The sequence below is a fragment of the Suncus etruscus genome, chromosome 2, assembly GCF_024139225.1.
Source record: "Suncus etruscus isolate mSunEtr1 chromosome 2, mSunEtr1.pri.cur, whole genome shotgun sequence".
Lineage (NCBI taxonomy): Eukaryota > Metazoa > Chordata > Mammalia > Eulipotyphla > Soricidae > Suncus > Suncus etruscus.
The window spans coordinates 144,187,233-144,208,608 of record NC_064849.1 but is presented as its reverse complement, the minus strand read 5'-3'; the positions used below and the strand labels follow the sequence as shown (position 1 = coordinate 144,208,608).

At 37.6% G+C, this 21,376-nt stretch overlaps 1 non-coding gene and 1 pseudogene across 1 annotated transcript; one reads left to right on the top strand and one right to left on the bottom strand.

Annotated features, from left to right (window-relative positions):
• Nucleotides 1-21,376, top strand: part of LOC126001893 (platelet-activating factor acetylhydrolase IB subunit alpha2-like) — a 41,553-nt pseudogene that overhangs the window by 5,219 nt on the left and 14,958 nt on the right.
• On the bottom strand, nt 2,365-2,493 carry LOC126002725 (small nucleolar RNA SNORA51). Its single transcript, XR_007493387.1, has one exon. It is a non-coding gene; the product is annotated as a small nucleolar RNA SNORA51 (small nucleolar RNA).

Genomic DNA, 21,376 nt, shown 5'->3' with positions numbered 1-21,376 from the left:
TCCATCAATAAATGTATATTTTGGCTGCATATCTTCAAACATCTTCATTGGAGATGGGTACATGATGCTGGGGGTGGTGTTGGAATTAGGTGCATGAGAAACCTTTATTGACAGTATTGTAAACTACAAAATCTCAATTGATCAATCAAAAACAAAAAAACAAAATGAAAAGATAAAGTGCATATTTACATTTTGTCCTTTCTGCCACCACAGTATCTTTAACATTGAAGGATTTCACTAAATACAATGAAATGATGGGATAGATATTGCACTTTCTCTGGATTATACTACCTTCACTTGGTCCATTTTTTCCCATGTCAGAGAACAGGATCTTGTTACATATTACTATATTTTTTTCTCTTATTTTACAGCTTCTGAAGTGGTGATGGGCAGAATTGAGTATCTTGACACTTGTTGCTTGTGAGCCTTTCATTTAGTAGGTATGGCTCTTAAGTAATAATAAAGGTGTGATTTTTATGCTATATTTATTTTGATATATTTATATATTTATCAGACTATTTTATATTTCTAGATTGTTTCAGAATGCTCTCAACTCTTATGCTTCAACTTGTATCTTATATCTTTGGAGCACCAGGTCCTCTTTTCTAGAACTTAGCTTTTTAAACAATAAATCTACTAATAGTAAAATTCTTCTGAATATGCAACAATCAGACCTTAATTCAAAATCAACTTCATAATCAATCCCTGGTATTTCTGACGGCATTCACCTCTGTTACAGTTATTTATGTGAAAACATGTATGAAAAAAGTTTAAGAAGCCCTACTCTAAGTTTCACAAGAATTACTGGATTTGCAAATTTTCTAAAGAAGTCCTATGGCACCTCAGGGTTCAAGAGTGCCATAGGGAACTTCATGTCATGGTATGTTAACCAGGCAAGCATGTCTCTTTGAATGTGGCTGGACTCAGGGATCATTCCTAGTGTGACTTGAGGGGCCATATTGGATATCTGGAATAGATCTCTGGTTGGCCGGGTACAAGGCAAGCTCCCTACACACTGTACTATAGCTCAGCACAATAATGCGTAGATTTTTAAAAAAATTTAAAAAAATTTTATTGTGCTCGAGTGAATTACAATTCTTTCACAGTAATATTTGAGGCTTATAGTGACAATGAGTGAGAAGCATTCCCACCACCAGTGTAGTCCTCCCTCCACCCCTGTTTCCAGCAACTCCTTCCTCCCGAACCCCAGCGCTATCCCTAGCTGTCTGCCCAGGGTGCCAGTGAGGTGGGTGCTGGAGAGGAGTTTAAAGAGGACCCCAGGCCTCCCCAGCCCCCACCCCACACCAGAGTGTAGTATAACCCATGTACTATATCTCTCCAGTCTTAGAGAGTTGTCATTAAAAAAAAAAGGAATTCCTTACTGTATGTTACTTAAATTAAGCTGCCATCATTGAAACATTTTTTATTTCTTCAGTGCTTATATGCAATCTTATTACTACTCCTAAGGAGAGCAAATATTTGTATTTGGAAATGAATTTGGTTTTGGAAAGAGCATTATTTGGCTTAGTCTTATGAATTTAATCAGTATAAAAATTGCTTTTGGTCTCCAAAGAGGTGAAACTATAACAAAATGACATGACTTTGTGAGTTGTATTAAGTCTAGGAGAGAATTTCTAAATACTGTGTCAGGATGGAATGTCAGGGAAATAAGCAGAGAACTTTCAAGTGTGACTGCAGTCAGAATGACACAAATTTGAATATAAATATTCTGGTATATTTGCGACTATCTAGTTTCATTATGTTTTTAAAGGCATAAGTTACATGTTACTTCAAAACCCTTGCTTTGAAAACCCAACTGTAGACTACATTTTGAGGTGAACATGAATTTTCTGAGGTTGTAAGAATGCAGAATCTAAATTCTTTTTTTTTTTTTTTTTTTTTTTTTGGTTTTTGGGCCACACCCAGCGGTGCTCAGGGGTTACTCCTGGCTGTCTGCTCAGAAATAGCTCCTGGCAGGCACGGGGGACCATATGGGACACCGGGATTCAAACCAACCACCTTTGGTCCTGGATCGGCTGCTTGCAAGGCAAACGCCGCATCTTGCCGCTGTGCTATCTCTCCGGGCCCGCAGAATCTAAATTCTGCTACCCAATTCAACTCTGAAAACCAAGAGTCAGTATTTCTAAACATCCCCTAGCATTCATTCAGTTACTTCCTGGTGAGAAATACTACTCTAGTCTCTCTAAATAGTCCTGTTAAACAAGTTGAAATCTTGGTTTGCATATGGATATTGCTACCCACATAAGACCACACATGAATATTTCTCCTTAGAAAACTGTGCTAATGAACATAAATTTTATCTAAGAAAATGTGCCTTAGAATTTTCTCTGATATTGCTTTTGTTTTTGTTCCCCAATTCACAATATGGACCAGGCAAAGGGCCTGAGGTGAGGTGTATATGGAGTGCATTTACTGTACCTCCTCTTTCTATACAGTTAGCTTAAAGAACACAGCCTAGGGCCCGGAGAGATAGCACAGCAGCGTTTGCCTTGCAAGCAGCCGATCCAGGACCAAAGGTGGTTGGTTTAAATCCCGGTGTCCCATATGATCCCCCGTGCCTGCCAGGAGCTATTTCTGAGCAGACAGCCAGGAGTAACCCCTGAGCACCGCTGGGTGTGGCCTAAAAACCAAAAAACCAAAAAAACAAAAACACAGCCTAGCTGAAAATGTAATGCCAGGCATCTTTTTGGATTTTTTTTCACACTCCTGGCTGTGTTTTCAGAAGACAATATGTGGTGCCAAGGATGGAAACCGGGTCAGCAATGTGCAAGGCAAACACACAACCCACTGTACTATTTCTCCCAGTCATAACTTTTAATAGTGTAAGATTAGAGGTAATTTTTCATGAGGGACTGTGGTCAAAATCACATTACATACCTCATCAAAATTAAATAGGGATTTGCTCAAAGATAACAAATCATCTAATCTTTCTGTTTAATTGTTTGTTTGGGGGTCACACCTCATAGTGCTCTTGATTTACTTTTTTTTTTCTGCATGTAGGGATCACTCTTGGCAGGTTTTGGGTACCATATAGGACACTGGAGATAGAACTCATGCTAGTCATGTGCAAGGCAAATGCCCTATGTGCAACAAACTTATAGTGATATATCCTTGTACCAATAAATCTTAAAAGTCTTTAAGAGGAAAGTGAGTTGCAATATTGCTGTTGAAGACTGCTTATCGGTATCGGAAATATTAATCCTTTCTTATGACACAAACTTAGTGGAAGCTTAAGCATACAGATCTTTCCAAATTCCTAATGAAGTCTGGGAATCAGAGTTTGCAAAACAGAAAATGAGACCAAAATTCAGGATTCAGTTCTCCTGTGTGAAAGATTATCCAAAGATTATCTTTTTGCATGTTAGAACTCTGGCACCAGCACCAGACATGAAAGGTTCTCCAGTGCATCACTGAGAATGACAAAAAGCTTAAGAGAGTGTGTGAGAACACTAAAGGGCATGTCCTTTAAAGAGTAGTATGGGATGAAGTTGCTATTCTCAAGTGCTGCAGAAGTTTTAAATAGGTAAAATATTTAATGACTTTTTATTTTTTTTAATTTTTTTTAAATTTATTTAAACACCTTGATTACATACATGATTGTGTTTGGGTTTCAGTCATGTAAAGAACACCACCCATCACCAGTGCAACATTCCCATCACCAAAGTCCCAAGTCTCCCTTTGCCCCACCCAACCCCCGCCTGTACTCTAGACAGACTCTCCATTTTCCTCATACATTCTCATTATTAGGACAGTTCAAAATGTAGTTATTTCCCTAACTAAACTCATCACTCTTTGTGGTGAGCTTCCTGAGGTGAGCTGGAACTTCCAGCTCTTTTCTCTTTTGTGTCTGAAAATTATTATTACAAGGGTGTCTTTCATTTTTCTTAAAACCCATAGATGAGTGAGACCATTCTGCGTTTTTCTCTCTCTCTCTGACTTATTTCACTCAGCATAATAGATTCCGTGTACATCCATGTATAGGAAAATTTCATGACTTCATCTCTCCTGACAGCTGCATAATATTCCATTGTGTACATATACCACAGTTTCTTTAGCCATTCGTCTGTTGAAGGGCATCTTGGTTGTTTCCAGAGTCTTGCTATGGTAAATAGTGCTGCAATGAATATAGGTGTAAGGAAGGGGGTTTTGTATTGTATTTTTGTGTTCCTAGTGTATATTCCTAGGAGTGGTATAGCTGGATCGTATGGGAGCTCGATTTCCAGTTTTTGGAGGAATCTCCATATAGCTTTCCATAAAGGTTGAACTAGATGGCATTCCCACCAGCAGTGGATAAGAGTTCCTTTCTCTCCACATCCCCGCCAACACTGTTTATTCTCATTCTTTGTGATGTGTGCCATTCTCTGGGGTGTGAGGTGGTATCTCATCGTTGTTTTGATTTGCATCTCCCTGATGATTAGTGATGTGGAACATTTTTTCATGTGTCTTTTGGCCATGTGTATTTCTTCTTTGTCAAAGTGTCTGTTCATTTCTTCTTCCCATTTTTTGATGGGGTTAGATGTTTTTTTTCTTGTAAAGTTCTGTCAGTGCCTTGTATATTTTGGAGATTAGCCCCTTATCTGATGGGTATTGGGTGAATAGTTTCTCCCACTCAGTGGGTGGCTCTTGTATCCTGGGCACTATTTCCTTTGAGGTGCAGAAGCTTCTAAGCTTAATATATTCCCATCTGTTAATCTCTGCTTTCACTTGCTTGGAGAGTGCAGTTTCCTCCTTGAAGATGCCTGTAATGTCCTGGAGTGTTTTGCCTATGTGCTGTTCTATATATCTTATGGTTTTGGGGCTGATATCGAGGTGTTTAATCCATTTGGATTTTACCTTCGTACATGATGTTAGCTGGGGGTCTAAGTTCAAGTTTTTGCAAGTGGCTATCCAATTGTGCCAACACCACTTGTTGAAGAGGCTTTCCCTGCTCCATTTAGGATTTCCTGCTCCTTTATCAAAAATTAGGTGGTTGTATGTCTGGGGAACATTTTCTGAGTATTCAAACCCATACCACTGATCTGAGGACCTATCCTTATTCCAATACCATGCTGTTTTGATAACTGTTGCTTTGTAGTACAGTTTAAAGTTGGGGAAAGTAATTCCTCCCATATTCTTTTTCCCAATGATTGCTTTAGCTATTCGAGGGTGTTTATTGTTCCAAATGAATTTCAAAACTGTCTGATCCACTTCTTTGAAGAATGTCATGGGTATCTTTAGAGGGATGGCATTAAATCTGTATAATGCCTTGGGGAGTATTGACATTTTGATGATGTTAATCCTGCCAATCCATGAGCAGGGTATGTGTTGCCATTTTCGTGTGTCCTTCTTATTTCTCGGAGCAGAGTTTTATAGTTTTCTTTGTATAGGTCCTTCACATATTTAGTCAAGTTGATTCCAAGATATTTGAGTTTGTGTGGCACTATTGTGAATGGGGTTGTTTTCTTAATGTCCATTTCATCCTTATTACTATTGGTGTATAGAAAGGCCATTGATTTTTGTGTGTTAATTTTGTAGCCTGCCACCTTGCTATATGAGTCTATTATTTCTAGAAGCTTTTTGATAGAGTCTTTAGGGTTTTCTAAGTAGAGTATCATGCCATCTGCAAACAGTGAGAGCTTGACTTCTTCCTTTCCTATCTGGATTCCCTTGATATACTTTTCTTGCCTAATCGCTATAGCAAGTACTTACAGTGCTATGTTGAATAGGAGTGGTGAGAGAGGACAGCCTTGTCTTGTGCCAGAATTTAGAGGGAAGGCTTTCAGTTTTTCTCCATTGAGGATAATATTTGCCACTGGCTTGTGGTAGATGGCCTTCACTATATTGAGAAAGGTTCCCTCCATTCCCATCTTGCTGAGAGTTTTGATCAAGAATGGGTGTTGAACCTTATCAAATGCTTTCTCTGCATCTATTGATATGATCATGTGGTTTTTATTTTTCTTGTTATTGATGTTGTGTATTATGTTGATAGATTTACAGATGTTAAACCAGCCTTGCATTCCTGGGATGAAACCTACTTGATCGTAGTGGATGATCTTTTTAACGAGGCATTGAATCCTATTTGCCAGGATTTTGTTGAGAATCTTTGCATCTGCATTCATCAGTGATATTGGTCTGTAATTTTCTTTTTTGGTAGTGTCTCTGTCTGGTTTAGGTATCAGGGTGATGTTGGCTTCATAAAAGCTATTTGGACGTGTTTCTGTTTGTTCAATTTCATGAAAGAGTCTTGCCAAGATTGGCAGTAGTTCCTCTTGGAAAGTTTGATAGAATTCATTAGTGAATCCATCTGGACCTGGGCTTTTGTTTTTCGGCAGACATTTGATTACTGTTTTAATTTCATCAATGGTGATGGGGGTGTTTAGATATGCTACATCCTCTTCCTTCAACCGTGGAAGATTATAAGAGTCCAAGAATTTATCCATTTCTTCCAGGTTCTCATTTTTAGTGGCGTAGAGTTTTTCAAAGTAGTTTCTGATTACCCTTTGAATCTCTGTCATATCAGTAGTGATCTCTCCTTTTTCATTCCTGATACGAGTTATCAAGTTTCTCTCTCTCTCTTTCTTTGTTAGGTTTGCCAGTGGTCTATCAATCTTGTTTATTTTTTCAAAGAACCAACTTCTGCTTTCGTTGATCTTTCGGATTGTTTTTTGAGTTTCCACTTCATAGATTTCTGCTCTCAGCTTTGTTATTTTCTTCTGTCTTCCTATTCTTGGGTACTTTTGTTGAGCATTTTCTAGTTCTATTAGCTGTGTCATTAATTCTACTCAGGTAAGCTCCTTCTTCCTTCCTGATGTGTGCTTGCAAAGCTATAAATTTTCCTCTCAGAACTGCTTTTGCTGTGTCCCATAAGTTCTGATAGTTTGTGTCTTTATTGTCATTTGTTTCCAGGAACCTTTTGATTTCCTCCTTGATTTCATCTCAGACCCACTGGTTATTGAGCATGAGGCTGTTTAACTTCCAGGTGTTAAAGTGTTTCTTCTGAGTCCCTTTGGAGTTCACAAATAATTTCAGAGCCTTGTGGTCAGCAAAGGTAGTCTGCAAAATTTCTATCCTCTTGATCTTATGGAGGTATGTTTTATGTGCTAGCATGTAGTCTATCCTAGAGAATGTCCCATGTACATTGGAGAAGAATGTGTATCCAGGTTTCTGGGGATGGAGTGTCCTATATATATCCACTAGGCCTCTTTCTTCCATTTCTCTCCTCAGGTCTAGTATATTCTTGTTGGGTTTCAGTCTGGTTGACCTATCCAGTGCTGACAAAGCCATGTTAAGGTCCCCCACAATTATTGTGTTGTTGTTGATATTATTTTTCAGATTTGTCAACAGTTGTATTAAATATTTTGCTGGCCCTTCATTCGGTGCATATATGTTTAGGAGAGTGAATTCTTCCTGCTCTACATACCCCTTGATTAATATAAAATGTCCATCTTTGTCCCTTACAACCTTCCTGAGTATAAAGTTTACATTATCTGATATTAGTATGGCCACTCCAGCTTTTTTATGGGTGTTGTTTGCTTGGATAATTTTTCTCCAGCCTTTTATTTTGAGTCTATGTTTGTTCTGACTATTCAGGTGCGTTTCTTGTAGGCAGCAGAAGGTTGGATTGAGTTTTTTGATCCATTTAGCCACTCTGTGTCTCTTAACTGGTGCATTTAGTCCATTGACGTTGAGAGAAAGAATTGTCCTGGGATTTAACGCCATCTTTATTTCAAAATTTGGTGTGTCTTTTGGGTAGTCTTGTCTTAGATTAGGTCTTTCAGTTTTTCTCTTAAGACTGGTTTTGTGTCTGTGAAGTTTCTGAGCTGTTTTTTGTCTGTGAAGCCATGTATTCTTCCGTCAAACCGGAAAGTGAGTTTTGCTGGGTATAGTATTCTGGGTGAAGCATTCATTTCATTCAGTCTTGTCACAATATCCCACCACTGCTTTCTGGTATTGAGTGTTTCTGGTGACAGGTCTGCTGTAAATCTCAGGGAAGCTTGCTTGAACGTGATTTCCCCTTTTGATCTTGCTGTTTTCAGAATTCTGTCTCTATCTGTGGGATTTGTCATTGTGACTAGGATGTGTCTTGGGGTGGTTTTTCTGGGGTCTCTTTTGGTTGGTACTCTTCGGGCATGCAGGATTTGATCACATATATTCTTTAGCTCTGGAAGTTTCTCTTTAATGATGTTCTTGACCATTGATTTTTCTGGAAATTTTCTTCCTGGGTCTCTGGGACTCCAATGATTCTTAAGTTGTTTCTGTTGATCTTATCATAGACTTCTATTTTCATCTGTTCCCATTCTTTGACTAATTTTTCCATTGTCTGCTCATTTGCTTTAAGTTTTTTGTCCAATCTCTCCTGCTGTATGGAATTGTTATGTATCTCATCTTCCACAGCACCAAGTCTATTCTCAGCTTCTGATACCCTGTCCCAGAGCTTATCCATTTTGTCATTCACTTCGTTTACTGACTTTTTCAGTCCTGTTAGTTGACATGTTATTTCAGTTTGGAGTTTTGTGATTTCTGTCTTCATATTTTCTTGGTTCTTATTAGTGTTCTGTTCAACTCGATTCATGGTTTCTTGGAGTCCGTTGAGCATCTTCTATATTGCTAGTCTAAAGTCCTTATCTGAGAGGTTGATAAGTTGGTTGGTCATTATCTGGTCCTCAGAATTGTCATCTTCATTCTCTATGTCTGATGCTGGCCTGCGTTGTTTCCCCATTGTCACACTTGTATTGTGGGTTTTTCTACGTGTTGTAGTGGTATTCATTGTCTATATGATGTAGGCAGCACACTCCTCTGGCTCCTCCCTTTCTGGATGGGCTGACTTGCCTCTAAGGGAGGGGAGTCCTCCGTGGATGAAGCCTCACACTGGGTCAAATCTTAGGCCCGAGCATGCAACAGAGAAGACAGTCCAGAGAGAAATGTTTGCTTCTGTGATATAGCGCCGTTCTTAGTGTGATTTTTCCTTCTTGTTGCAATGGATTTCTTTCCTTAGAAAGAGTGCATGGCCGCGTAGCGAAGCAGAGCGGCCGTGCTCCGCTGGAGCCTCTTTTTGCCCCACTCGCAAGAGTTTCACTCAAGAGGACAGTAGACAGACATAGACAGGTCAAACTTACAGTTTTTCACAGTTGGGCCCCACTGGGCCGGTGTACTTTCGCGGATTTTCCCCGCCTGGTGTCACACACAGGGAGCCGGCTTTTGCAAAGCTTAGCCGGTTTTCATGCTCTGTAGTCCCTCCCTGAAAATGGCGTCTGGGTGAGCGAGGTTTCTGGAGCCTCTTTTTGCCCCACTCGCAAGAGTTTCACGCAAGAGGACAGTAGACAGACATAGACAGGTCACACTCACAGTTTTTCAGTTGGGCCCCACTGGGCTGGTGTAATTTCGCGGATTTTCCCCGCCTGGTGTCACACACAGGAAGCTGGCTTTTGCAAAGCTTAGCCGGTTTTTCATTTAATGACTTTTTAACTTGGAAAATTTTTTTATGTTCCAAGATCATTTTAATTTGAGGGATTTCCTTTTAAGTATTAGATTTTTTTGTTTTGTTTGTTTTTGGGCCACACCCAGTGATGCTCAGGGGTTACTCTGGCTATACACTCAAAAATCACTCCTGGCTTGAGGGGACATATGGGATGCTGGGGATCGAAACCAGGTCTGTTCTGGGTCTGCCACATGCAAGGCAAACACCCTACTGCTACACTATCATTCTGGCCCCTAAGTATCAGATTTTTTTTAAAATTTTAAACAAAGTGGATTACAAATCTTTCACAGTAATATTTTAGGTACACAATGATAGTGAATCAGGGGTGTTCCCTCATTGTCTTCCCTTCACCCCTGTTTTCAGTATATATCCCATATCCCCCTCTTTTATGCCATAGACTGCTAGTAGAGGTGGTCCTCTCTCTGTCTAGTATGTTGTAAATTGTATATCGATTCTGTTGTCGTTGGCTTTGAATTTAGTGCTTAAGTTTGATCCTTTCTTTATTTCTACTTAATGTTCATGTGATTGTTTGATCTTGGTACCCTCCATTATTTCCCCCTCCATTTGTGAGATGGAGCAAGATGATTCAAGTTGTATGGTTCTGTTTGAAGGAAAGAGAAAAAAAATATTAATAAAATAAAATTGGTCAAAAATCAAACAAGTAAAAAATGAGAGGAGTCCTTCTAGAGGCTATATCTATCAGTTTAAGAGCAGCGGGGAAAAATAGAAAAAGATAACAATGGTACAAAAATTTAAAAATAAAATAAAATAAAAGATAAAAATATCAAACAAAAACTCGAAAAGCACCAGAGCAATATAGACAGCAGCCATACAATAACCACGATCCTGAAATATAAAACAAAATAAAGCTCAAAAGAAAAGAAAAATAACCAACAGCAAACAACAATGACAAAACTTAAAACAATCTATTTGTGCTTCTCTCTTATTTTTTTCCTTGCATAGGCACAGTAAATATTTTGGAGGGAATTAGAAAGGGAATTCCCTTGGCCTAAGAGATACAGGGTTTCTCTGCCCTTGAAGTATACTATCATGGAAATAACTCCAGGCTCTGTACATGCTCTTTTACTCTCCCCTAGTTCCTTCTGTGGTGTCTGGAAACTTTCCACTCTATCATGGGTGATAAAATCATGCCTCTGTAGCTAGAGATCTTGAAATTTGCACAGGTCAAAGGATGGAGCCTAGGACGAAGTCTTTCTTTATGGTTCTCGGAGTTGTGATCCATCACTGTTGTTTTAATAAGTCTTCAGTAATTGGTGGTCTTGGTTTTTGTCTTGATCCTAGCATGAAGCCTAGGATAGAGTCTTTCATTATGTTTCCCGATGATCTGCTTGGTTGCAATTGTTTCAGTCAGACTTCTGGAATTAGAGATCTTGGTTAGGGTTCCTTTTATTGGTCCCTGGATAAGTTCTGCCCAGTCATGATTATCAGAGTCAGTCTTCTGTAGATAGCAAACTTGGCTTTTGTACAAATCAAAGAATGACATGTCTTCTGATTTCATCTTATAGTTAGGAAGTGAGGTAAGACTACCTGTCTTAGACCAAGTTGTTGCCATTTCCTCATTGTCAGGATGTCATATTAAAACCAGCATATGTTGATGTCAGAGCAGTATTAGGAATGTCTCAGAGGGAGATTGGTTCCTGGGGCTGGGGCGGAGAACTATGTCGGTTCTATGTCTGAGAACTTGGGTTCGGGGTTGGATAGTTGCTGTCTAATCACCTGGAATCTAAGTTGGGTCCACATGACATAAGTTCAAGGTGAGAGGTGCCCTGTATTGTAAAGTGTTTGAGTTTTTATCCCTAGTAGATAAGAGCTTGTTTCTATATGTACAATTTCCCCCTGTTTAGTATGCCTTTGCAAGATGACATGGTGCTATATTATATTGCTGGTGCATTTGGAGAGAGTGTCAGGCTCCATCCCATTTGTGCTCTTTTTTTGACCTGAGCTATTATCCCAGGCAAGACATTTTCTTGTAGGTTTTTGTATCAAGCAGAACCAATACAGGCGGAGTTAAGGAAGAAAAGAAAACAGAAACAAGACCCAAAAAAACTCTATTTATCTCTATCTCTCTCTTTATCTATCTATCTATCTATCTATCCATCTATCTATCTATCCATCCATCAATCATCTATCTATCTATCTATCTATCTATCTATCTATCTATCTATCTACATACTCACATATATATAAAGGAAAAAAATAAAGAAAAATAAGTTTAAAAAATTAAGGAAATAAGACAATGCAGGAGACTACATTTGGGGATAAAAAAATTTTTTTTTGGTTTTTGGGCCACACCCAGCAGTGCTCAGGGGTTACTCCTGGATATCTGCTCAGAAATAGCTCCTGGCAGGCACGGGAGACTATATGGGATGCCAGGATTCGAACCAACCACCTTAGGTTCTGATTGGCTGTTTGCAAGGCAAACACTGTTGTGGTTATCTCTCTGGCCCTGGGGATAAACAAATTAAGAGGTATTATTACATATGTCATTAACTTATCAAGGAAGTATAGGCTTCCCCATTGTCTTTTGAGATTTTCTTCTGGGGTGTGCAATCCAGGGCATATTTTCATCACACACCCTGGTCTTCTTAAGATTGAGAATAGATTTGTGGCAGAGAGGTCTTTGGTAGAGTTCTTGTGCTGGGGATCCTTCTGAAACTGAGCCCATTATCAAACAACAGTCCACATTTGGGAGAGGTGAGTAATCAACACTAGTAACATTTTTAGAAACATTTAGAACCTAACCTAAAAATACATATTATTAAAATGATGTAAATTGCTTACATTAATCTTTTTTTTTTTTAATTTTATTTTTCATTTCCACTGTGCACTCAGCAAAACTGAAAGAATCCAAGGGAACTAAGGAAGAAGTCGCTCAGGTTTTCTGCACCAGCTCACAGGTGCTTAACTCTCAATCTGCCATACTGGCTACACTCTGATGTCCTAAATAGTCTTGATATTCAAAGGCCTTTCTTTGGGGCCATTTTTATAACACTTGTGCCAAGAAAATCCCAGAGTGAGGCTTCTCCTTCAAAATGGATGTAAACCTTTGTGTGGCTTCTCTGCAGATGAAATGAAGTGCCCTTGTTTTGGAAGCAGCTGTGTCGTTTCTCTCCTTCTGGATTTTTGTTCTGTTTCATTTGGGGGTCACATCAGGTTCTGCATGGGTCACTCCCAGGGACTGCTCAGGGGTCCAGGCAGTGCCTGGCATCAAACTCAGGGTCTCACAGCTCTTGTCCCTTGGGCCTCTCCATATCCCTTTTTTTGGTTTCTAGTTACAGATAGAAGGCATGTGAGCTCTAAGTGATCTTCACACCCAGTGTGATCTTGTCTTAGGAGATGCTTTGTTTGGTTCATCCGGACTTGAGGAGGAAAAGGGCCGGCCCAGGTGAGCCAGTGGTCCAGGCCACACTTGGCTCAATTCAAGCCACATTAATCTTTTTATATAATAGTTAACACAATATAGACTACAGATATTTCTATTATTTGTACTTTAAGAAGTTAGTTTAAATTATTTTATATTTTTATTCTTATTCTATAGTATTTTTTAAATATCTTTATTAAACACCTTGATTACAAATATGATTGGAGTTGGGTTTCAGTCATATAAAAGAACACCCTTCTTCACCAGTGCAACATTCTCATCACCAATGTCCCAAATCTCCCTCCTCCCCAGCCCTCCCCAGCTTTTATTTGAGACAGGCTTTCTACTTTCCACATTCATTCTCATTGTTATGATAGTTGAGACATGAATTATTTTATTTTATTAAATTTTTATTGTGGTAAAAGTGAATTAAAATCTTTCACAGTAATATTTAAAGCATATAGTGACAATGAATGAGGGGCATTCCCACCATCAGTGTTGTCCCCCCATGTAAAGAAAGGAAGCTAATAGATCAACTTTTGGATATGTATAGGTTTCGTGTCTCGAGTACTAACCATTGTGTTAGTGGGGTCTATCTATATAGGTGTTTACCCTTTGCAGTATTGTCTGCAGCACTCTATATATCAGCTTTCTTTCCTTTCCTATAGAGAAGGTAACCATGTGGTTTTTATTTGACATGGATTGAATTGATGGTAATGAGAAGAAGGTGAAAGAAGAGGGAGACAAGAAGAGAGAAAAAAGAAAACAAAACAGAACAAAAGAAACCAACAATTAAACAACACCAACAAAAATATGAAGTAATGAGAAGAGAGGGTAAAAGAGCAAGGGCATGTTAGTTTGCTTGAACGTGTTCGATGCTTAGGCCCTGTAGTAAAAATCTGTAGGTCACGGTTGTTGCTTCGGTGGTCTGGCTGGTCATGCACTTCAGAGACCTGAATTTTTTAACTGATTTTTCTAATCTCTAGTGTATGCTCCCAACTGAAATTTTTGTTGTTCTTTCAAGGTACAAGAGGTACTTTGGAAACTAGATAATATGCTTATATATCCTGGATCATTTTCACAACAATAATAAAAATATTTGCTATTGGAAGCAGTCAAAGAAATGTAAGAATATGGAGTCAGATTCATAGTGATTCCATGTCCTAGGTTACAGTCTACTGAAAGATGAGCGGCCACAGAAAGAAGGAGGTTTAATTATGTTACTTTTCTATATAAATATTTTCTATATAAATGTTCTATTAGAAAACTGAGCTTGTACAAATACTTAAATGATAAGAAATCAATAGCACTTGTTATTTGTATAAATTATAAATGTTAGTATTAGGCTAATAATTTGTGTTAGAACTTTTGATTATTTCCCCAAATGTAAAATTGGGAAAATAATAGCTTTTTTGTGCTAGTCAGACAAAATTTATTTAGATTTTGATTTGCACCCTGTGAAAATTATTTTGTAGTGGTAAAAGGTTAAAAATAAGCATTTTAGTGTTTTATAACATGTGCATTTGACTGTTTGACATATGAAATTTTTTTGGGTTTGAAGTGATGTTGGATTCAGAATATTTCTATCTCTTATATCTTGGGAAAGAAACACATATTAACCAAAATCCTTCTCTAAAATTGAAAGTTAGTATTTTGTCTAATAACTTTCTGAAGTTGTCTGATAACACATTCAAATTTATGGTGAGCCCAACACTCTGTAGTTAAATATGAGCACCCTAATCTACCATGACTTTTTGTTTGGTCTCTTACCAATATGACTGATTTCATAGACTAATGTAAAATGTGTTCTTAGCCAGTATTTCCTCTTAAGCTGCATTTCAGTCACTGTAAGATATTTGTATATCTGTATCCCTACTTACTCTCAAAACTTGACAAAGCCCAAACTATATTTAACAATCAATAAATTTTTATTCACCATTTATTTTACATTTAATTTGTTAAAAATTGGATGATCTAATAAAACAGAAGATGGCCAGGTACATTCTTTATTCCCAAACAATGTATAAGATATAAATTTATTTATTTATTTATTTTTATTTCTTGGGTCAGACCTGGCAGCGCTCAGGGATTACTTCTGGCTCTACACTCAGAAATCACTCCTGTTTGGCTCAGGGGACCATATGGGATGCTGGGATTCAAATAACCATCCTTCTACATGCAAGGCAAATCCCTTACCTCCATGCTATCTCTCCGGCCTCAAGATATCAATTATTAAGTGAGGTCAGTATCTTACAAATCTGACCCTAGATTTGCCCTCAGTCTTTGGTTTCAAAAATGTTTTCTTCAGATAATTATGGATATATAAATATTGGCTTATTCTCCTCTAACTTTGGATATAGATTCCTCATTTTTTAATCCAATATGAGTTTTTGAAATTCAGACTGTCACAACCCAATTGACTAAATTAAAACTTTCTTGTAATGATCATATCAGAGGATTTTCCACCTGGCTTAGCATCTGGGTTACAATAATTTTTAACCAGTGTTCCTTAACTCACATTTACAAATATTTACTTTAATTGCCAAGATTAAAACAAAAAACAAAAAAAAACCATGGGACCTGAGTGGTGGCACAAGTGGTAAGGTATCTATCTACCTTGTACGCGCTAGCCTAGTATGTACTGTGGTTCAATCCCCTGGTGTCCCACATGGTCCCCCAAGCCAGGAGTGATTTCTGAGCATATAGCCAGGAGTATAACCCTTGAGCATCACCAGGTGTGGCTGGAAAACCAAAACCAAAACAAACAACACAAAAAGCCCTCTTAATCTCTTTTCTCAAACAAGATGTAAACAGAGCTGTGAAAGATTATGGCTACACAGGCCTACACAGCACAAAGCCGGCCATCTGAGGAGGAAAAGTGGGTTAAGCCCCCACCCTGCTGAAGCCGTGCTAGCTGCCTCCATTACCCAGAGTGACTGATTTCCCAATGGCCTGCCTTATCACTGACCCTCTCCGATTTCCTGCGGGGACAACTGATCTGACCACACTCCAGGTAGGCTGGTTGTTGGGCTGATCTCACCAGGGCGCTTTTTGGAATGAGTGTGGGCACCCTCCTCCATGTTTCTTTTTCCTGGGAATGCCTGTCAGCAGTAACCACACCAACAAATACAGTTGCCATTTTCAAACTGGGTCTTTTTTAAGAAGGCCTGGCAGCTGAGTCTATATCCCTAAAATTCATAATATTATAGCTTTGAATTTCTGGACAACTTCATTTGTTTGATGCTGTCATCCCTAAAGGAACACTGCAATTTAACATACTGGTCATATAACAAGAGCTTACTAAACCTTCTGCTATTGTATCAATGATTTTATTGGTGACACAATAATTTTCACAAATTGACCTGCTACTGTACTTCTTCTTTTTTCTTTTTTTCTCTTCTCTTACATTTTCTTTTTTTTTCCCAATATTTTTTAAAAATAACTTAGCTTTTACTCATCTGGAAACAAATGTTTTATGATCAACATTGTCTATTATGTGATGCATTTTATCTAAATAAAAATTATAAAAATATAAAAACAACAAACAACAGATTTTAACTGCTATGGATTGACAGTTCTTAGTTTTACTGTGAGATAAATAATTAGCTATGAATTTATGAGATTTTTAAAGCAATCGTTTTTCTGTTTTTAGTTGTAGTGACCTTTATGTTGGAGTCATACTCAGTGGTGCCTAGGGCTTACTTTTGCCACTACATTCAGGGATTACATGGAGGTACATGGAATATCATTATGGATTGTCTCGAGTTAATCTTGATGGACCTCAAGGAAAGCAAGCACACTACTTGTCTCTCCAACACTTTGCCTCATGTTTTCTTTAATTTATAGGAGCCACCTCCAGTGTATTGGGGAGGTGTTTGTTCACTCACAAATCCTAGGGCACCTCAGGGTACCTGCTTTTATAGTGAGGTATCTTGAACTAAGCTTTCAACATGCCAGTCATATGCTCTACCACTTTAGTCATATTTACTACCTCTTTAATTTGTAGTTTTATCCTATTATTCTATTTAGTATGATCGATTGAGATCTTTCATCAGCATTATTGAAGAAATCTCACATCAGGCTGCTTTTGCAGAAAGTAAAAGATACCAAAATTAACCTAAGTAACAGGGCTTATATTTCCTCTCATATCAAGGTTTTCTTATGTAGGAGAATCCATGATTGCTTTAATTGTCTAACAATGTTAGGTCTCTAGATTAGTTCCTGTAACTTCCTTGAAATTTCTCCACTTGGTTACAACATGGTTGCAGCAAGAATATTTAAGGATTGGAAAAACCGAGATGAATTTTTCTTCTCTTTGTATCTTATTTTTTATCAAGGGATTAAAAACTTGCTTATGTAATTTAAATATATAATATACTATGATAGGATATGATAGAATATGATATAATACAATACAATATAATAATATGATATAATATAATAATTAATATAATAAAATATAATAATATAAATATATATACCACACCAAGCTGGAAACTCTGAAGGCCACTTCTTTAGAGAGTAGACCTAGTGGAATGTTGCAAGAGGACTTCTGGTGCCAGAAATAAAACTCTGGGCATCAGATACATCCTTCACTTTTTGTAGCTATATCACCAGATCCTCTGTGCAGAAACTTTATAAAAGATAATCTTTTCCTTTTTATTAACCACTGTTTTGTGCTATCATAGTTTTTGAGTAGCCAGGACATTGGAGTATATCTGCTATTTTTTTTTTTTTTTGTCTCTTTTTATAGTAAGAAAGAGAGGACGGGAAAAGCTCTCAGGTAAGTATTTAAGTCTCTGACATTTCTACCTAATGTGCTTTCTTATTGGTAGAGTCTGTTCATGGTTTCCCACTGAATACTGACTTCTTTATCAAAGTATATCTCCAGGAAGCGCTCTCAGTTCCTAGCTGTGGTGATTTCTTTTTTTCTTTTACTTCTTCAGCACTTTCTGTACAATGTAGACCTTGACCACTCATGGATTTAATATATGAAATTTGATTATTCAAAAAAACCCTGACAGGTTCAATTCAAAAGCATTTCTAACGTTGCTGAGGTGCAACTTGAATCTTGTCTGCTGCTAAGCATGGTGTGCAGTAGTGAATTTTCTCAACGGGTAGTGAGCCAGAAACTGTCTACTATCTAGTCCTCAGCAAGCTGTCATAGTTCTTTCTTTGTTGAAATAGAAGCAGTAAGTTTTGTGAACTCATTAAAAGCGGTACTCCACTGTGGAAAATGGCTGTTAATCGAGAGATAAAACTTAAAGTGAAATTTGAAAAGGTAGTTAACTTTTGGTTTAAGGACAAATAGATGAAAGGAATAAAATCCCCAGAAAAAGCCATTTGTGGGATAGCCAGGGGCTTGGGGAAAAAAATCCTTGTACATACATTCTTGAGAATTTTGCTCTAAATGATTTTTTAGCCTGTGTAGCAATTGTTTTTATATAAGAATCCTTGAAGACAGTATTTAGAAGTCAGGAAACACATATCATGATGACATAATGGCTCTGGGGACAGGAGGATTGAGGTTAAGTTATAACTCTGTCAGCTCCCCAACACTGCGTAAACTTTTGAAAGCTTCTTGACTATAATTTATTGGTATTATCGAATATATAGTGATGATAAGAATATCATATTTCATAGGATATTTAGAATTATTAAATGGAATAACACATGAAAATGATTGTAAAACTACAGGAATTAAATAATTATTATCTATACCCAACAAAGTTTATCATGAAAGCTGTTTCTCAGAAGACTTTTGGAATAAATGGATCTGTTTAATGATGAGTGAAAGTGTAAGTGAACAAAAAATTATTACAATAAACTGGCTACAACAATAAACACCTTGACAGATTTGGAGCCGGAGTGGTGGTGCAGCGATAGGGCATTTGCCTTGCATGTGGCTGACCTAGAGGGGACCACGGTTCCATCACTGAGCGTCCCATTTGGCCTCCCAAGCCAGGAGCGATGTCAGAGCACATAGCCAGGAGTGACCCCTGAGCTTCACTGGGTGTTTCCCCCCGCCAAAAGAAAAAACCAAAACCAAAAAAAAAAAAAATCATGACAGATTTAAGTATCAGTGGATGATATTTCTCCTTTGGCTATAATGGTTATTTGTACATTGTTGAACATACATTTCCACTGTTCAGGGCGATAGAGGAGCTCTTCATGCATATTACAGTTGTGCAGTTCTTCTGGGATTATCTATTATTTCCTGGATCAATTATCATTTACAATTCTCTTTTTTTTTTTTTTTTTTTGGGACACACCCAGTAACGCTCAGGGGTTACTCCTGGCTATGTGCTCAGAAGTTGCTCCTGGCTTGGGGGACCATATGGGACACCGGGGGATCGAACCGCGGTCCGTCCAAGGCTAGCGCAGGCAAGGCAGGCACCTTACCTTTAGCGCCACCGCCCGGCCCTACAATTCTCTTTTAAAAACAACAAAATTTACTGAGATTTCTATCTTTAATTTACTGAGATTTAATAGTTCTACTATACTATTGTACCAAATCAATTCCAATATGCAACAATTTTATCTAATGGTTTGGCTCGGAACTAAATAGTTTTCTATGACTTATAGATAAGAAATATTTTCTTCCCCCTAGAGAATATGCATTATTATAAGATGTACATGTATTTAAGCCATGTTGGTTTATTACTTGCAGAGGAGGAAATATAGGAAATGCACACCTACACGTTTATAAATGTTTTTTAATTTTATAAGCACTCAAACTAGCTTAATGATAGAGCACATGCCTTGTATGTATGAGACCCCTAGGTTCAATTCTTGACACCACAGAAACAAAATAAAAACAATTGCAATATTTAAATTTATCATTGGACATCATTCCTGTCACCCAAACTTTGAAGTAAGATTTTTACTCCAAACAGATTCTTGGTGCTATTTGTTAATAGGGTCATTAATTATTGACCCTCCTCAGAGATCTTTAATTTGTTCTGATCTGTGTTTTCTGTGTTCTGTGTTTTTCTTTTCAAAGACCATGTCACCACTCCTCTACCATTTGGTATATGTCCTTTCCCCCTGTATTTTTAACTTACATGCTCCTAAGAGTATTATATATGTTTGGGAGTGGCCTACAGGAGGTATTTGAAGAATCAATAGTTCTTTTAACTGTTGGCATGACTTCAGCTGTGCTGAAATGGGTGAGGTTTTGTATAAGACTGTATTGTTCTTTGGCACCAGAGCAGGACCCAATCTCATGCAATGGAATTGTAGGCTGGATAACAGTTAGTATTCCAAAGATAAGATCCTCTTTCATTCCTATAACCTGTGAAATTTGCTTTATATGGCAAAAGAAGTCTCATAGATAAGAGTGAATTTAATTTTTTTTTGTTTTGTTTGTTTTTTGGTTTTTGGGCCACACCCGGTGACGCTCAGGAGTTACTCCTGGCTTTGCACTCAGAAATCGCTCCTGGCTTGAGGGACTATATGGGATGCCAGGGGATGAAACCACTGTCCGTCCTAGGTTAGCGCATGCAAGGCAGACCATCTTCCTCTTGCGCCATAAGATGGAGAGGCTATCTTGTATTATCCAAGTGTGTTCTGATTATAATCACAAATGTTCTTAATACAGAAAAATGTTAAGGTCAGAGGTGGAGAGCTATATGATGACAGAAGCAAGGAGAGAAAGGAAAATGTGTTCAGGGCACAATGAATGTTAGCTTTTAGAAGCTGAAAAGGCAATTTGGAATGGTTTCTCCCTAGAACTAACAAAAGAAACTGGACCTCCCAAGACCTTGATTTTTAGCCCTGTGCGATTTCCTTGAGATGTCCTACTTCCAGAACCAGAAGAGAATTGATATATGTGTGTGTTAAAACTCTACATTTAAAGAAATTTATTTAGGCAGCAATAGGAAACAAAAGCAACCTGAATGGAAGAATTTGAGTGGAATATTTGAGCCTAGTGTTTGGCAAAGGTTTTCCTCTTTCACAATTGGGCATTCTAATAAGCCTGTAAGCAAAGCTCTTTAATGCCTGCTTAGATTTCTCTCCAGCAGTGGGTGCCTCTCTTTTTTGGACTGACTTTTGCTAGGATAAAGGCCTTTGGTGTCTTGAGCCATTTTAGTGAGACCATTCTTCATATTTTCTCTAGTTTAACTATATCAAACTTCAATGTAATCAAATAATATATCAAATATCAACAAATTATCAGAATAATTTGATGAAAAAAATCAAAACTTTAAAAATCAAATGAATAATTAAATATAAAATAATAAAATAAATCAAATAATATATTAAACTCTAACTATTCTCTTTATCTGATCTTGATAATTACAAAATCTAGAATCAGAATCAATTCGAGGCATTATATTTTCTCCTCAAATTTATTTGAAGTTTTATTTTTTTAAAGGATCCTTGGGAAAGAACGAAAAAGTTTATAGTCAATCTTTAATTATATGAAGAAAAGGAAAGCAAACTAAGTAGTTGTCATGAAAACACATGAAATTGAATATTTGTGTCCTGCTATACAGTTTCACCCTGCAATTTCT